The following is a 3,037-nucleotide window of genomic DNA, read 5'->3' as shown; positions in this document are numbered from 1 at the left end:
TGCTCTGTTCTTCGTGCATGGTTCCATTTTTCTCGTTCCCTTTTTCATCCATTACCACCATGAGTGTGTTTTATTCGGGGTACGGAACTCGAGGAGCCTTGGTCGGCTCTGGTGATGGAGGAGAGTTCTTCTCCTGCAGAGGTGTCGGTACTGTTTCTTCCGTTGGCGGTGGCACTTCTGCAGGCCTTACGGTGCGGTTTCGTAGTGTGATGAGGTGAACTTGCGCCTTTGGGTTTGTTTCGGTATTGCTAGGTAATGCGCCTTGCGGTCTCTCGGAAAAATTTTGAGCTATTTGATTTAATTGTTTTTCTATGTTTTGAATGCTAGCTTGTTGATTTCTAAAATTAGATTCTAATTGTAGAAATCTTTCCGAGTTTTTCTTATCAGTGTCAGAGACGAGGCGAGATATAGTATCTTCGAGCCTTTCTCGTCCACCTTGTTGTTGAGTGAAATTTTGTGACTCATTTCTTGGTTGCTGAAAGTTTGTTCGTTGGGTTTGTTGGTTATTACTATTGCCGGGTTCCCTCCAACCAAGGTTTGGGTGGTTTCGCCATCCTTGGTTTTAAGTTCCCGTTGGAGGACCCGACGGCCTAGGTCTATTATCAATGTAGTTTACCATTTCTTGTTGATCGTCTGTTTCTTTCATGCAACTCCAATTTTCATGTGACCCACCACACCCTTCACAAGCCATAACCGAGACTGTTTTTGTCATTTCCAATTTTTTTATCTTTGAAGAAAGGGCCTCGATTTGGGCTTGTAAAGAAATGCTTTCATCGACCTTATGGGCGCCCGGGGCGATAGACTTATTTCCCCGGGGGGTGTGCCATTGAAAACTGGTTTAAGCAATTTCCTCAATTTGATTATATATTTCGTGTGGGCGTCGATTACCTAAAAGTCCCTCGGAGCTAGAATCAAGTGTCTGCCTAGTGTGTGGCAACAATCCATTATAGAAAGTGGATACTTGTTGCCATATTGCGAGGCCGTGATGGGGACACTTGCGTAATAGCTCCTTGAACCTTTCCCAAGTTTCATATAAGGATTCCCCGTCCTCTTGTGAATATGTATTAATTTCAGCCATTAACTTAGCAGTTTTAGCAGGAGGGAAATACTTATATAGAAATTTTTGGGCTAGTTCATCCCAGGTGTTTACCGATCCAGCTGGGAGGGCGTTGAGCCAAGCTTTCGCTCGGTCTTTTATGAGAAGGGAAACATACGGAGGCGGATGGCGTCGTTTGATGCTCCATTGATCCGAAAGGTATCACATATTTCCAAGAAATTAGTTATATGTAGATGGGGATCCTCGTCCGCAAGCCCGTGGAAGGTTGCGGAGTTTTGGAGCATTTGTATCAAATGCGGCCGAAGTTCGAAGTTATTGGCTTCGACATTCGGAGCATTGATAGCGGCGCCTATATTACATACGGTGGGTTGTAGATAATCCATAAGGGTACGTTGATCCGCCATTGGAGGTGGATCACCCGAAACCTTCTCTTGGTTTTTGGCTTTTAACCTTTTTCTGAGAAAGCGTTCGGGTTCTTCTAGTGGTTCTTTTATGTCTTTAATGGAACTTGAGCTCATACACTACCTGAGGGTGGCGTCGGGTTCCAAGTCCTGCAATAAAAACAAAAAAGAATGTTGGTCAGAAGGTTCACCACAGCCCCGTGTTGAGCGAACACGGCCCGTGGTCGGAATTTCAGTGATTGTTTTTCCAGATCCCAGTTACTGGAAGTTGGACACGGCCCCGTGTTGCACCGGCACGGCCCCGTGGTCAACCTTCTGTAACTTGGAAAACAAAAACTGCCAGTAATGATGCTGAGCACGGCCCGTGTCCGACCAGGCACGGCCCCGTGCTGAGCTCTGCAGAAGCTGAAAATCTAAAAAAAAATCCTAAAAAATTAAAGAAAAATAGAAATATGATTAGGCCGTTGATTCCTAACTTTCTTAAAATCCTTGTGTCCCCGGCAGCGGCGCCAAAAACTTGATGCGTGTGTAGTGTAATATATTTTTGATAAGTATTTAAGCCCCTTTTTACACTTTTAGCCAAGTTTTAAATTTATAAAACACGATATTTACTAACACTAAACACACATATGGGCAAGTGCACCCATCGTGGATGTAGTATAGTGTTGGTAAGATACCGAGGTCGTCCAAGGACACAAGAGCTTTTAATACCGGTTTATCCTCAACATCTAATCAAATCAAAAAGTGAGAAAAATGTTTTAAACTAAGAAAAATAAAAACTAACTAAATGCTGAAAAATAAAATAAAATAAAAACAGATAGACAAGATGAATCACTTGGATCCGACACGTGTATTAGTATAACCTTTGATTATTTTCGCACTTTTGCACTTGTTTAAGAGATTATCTTAGTTATTGTAGTAGGCCCCTCTTTTGAAGGCGACGTTACCCTCAACCCAGTAGTTTGAGTCAGCAAGGATACAATCCTAAAGGGTCGGATTATTGAAAGATAATGAATTAAGTTATTAATGCAAATTGTGGTAGGCCCCGCTTTCGGCGGTGACGTTACCCTCGGCTAAGTAGTCTGAGTCAGCAGGGATACAGTCCTAAATAGCCGGGTTATAGTATTAATAGTAGTTAACTTATGAGGGGGTCAAAGAGTTTGGATCCCCGCCATCCAATACCTATGGGCATTGAAGGAGATCCTACTAAATTTGACCCAGGTCCCAAGCAGGACCTCTAAACGCTGAACAAGGGCAAGACCCTTACCAAACCGTTCCCTTAACCCCCGACCAGGTAGCCAACATACCTCCATATAGACCGTGGAGATATGAATGGTGAAAATCTTTTATTTTATATAGACAGTAAAATAATGCCAAGACACCACGGACAAACGATAAGGAAAGATCACCTTCAACATAAGTAACTAGTTATTAAAGTCATTAATACAAAACCAAATAAAAAGTGCAAAAGATTAAAAATAAAAAGTATTATACTAAACACTTGTCTTCACCAAGTGATGTAAGAGACTTAGGCAAACATGGCCTTGATTGTCAAGAACTCTTACTATCAATCTTGGAT

The 3,037-nt window shown here is 42.3% G+C and overlaps 1 non-coding gene across 1 annotated transcript; it reads left to right on the top strand.

Moving 5' to 3' along the window:
* The first annotated feature begins 977 nt into the window (after window positions 1-977).
* On the top strand, window positions 978-1,084 carry LOC118483533. Its single transcript, XR_004870823.1, has one exon. It is a non-coding gene; the product is annotated as a small nucleolar RNA R71 (small nucleolar RNA).
* Window positions 1,085-3,037: the final 1,953 nt, after the last annotated feature.

This window comes from Helianthus annuus, chromosome 10 (genome assembly GCF_002127325.2).
Source record: "Helianthus annuus cultivar XRQ/B chromosome 10, HanXRQr2.0-SUNRISE, whole genome shotgun sequence".
NCBI classification, from domain to species: Eukaryota; Viridiplantae; Streptophyta; class Magnoliopsida; order Asterales; family Asteraceae; genus Helianthus; species Helianthus annuus.
Note: the sequence above shows the minus strand (reverse complement) of the source record. Positions and strands in the feature narration are given on the sequence as shown.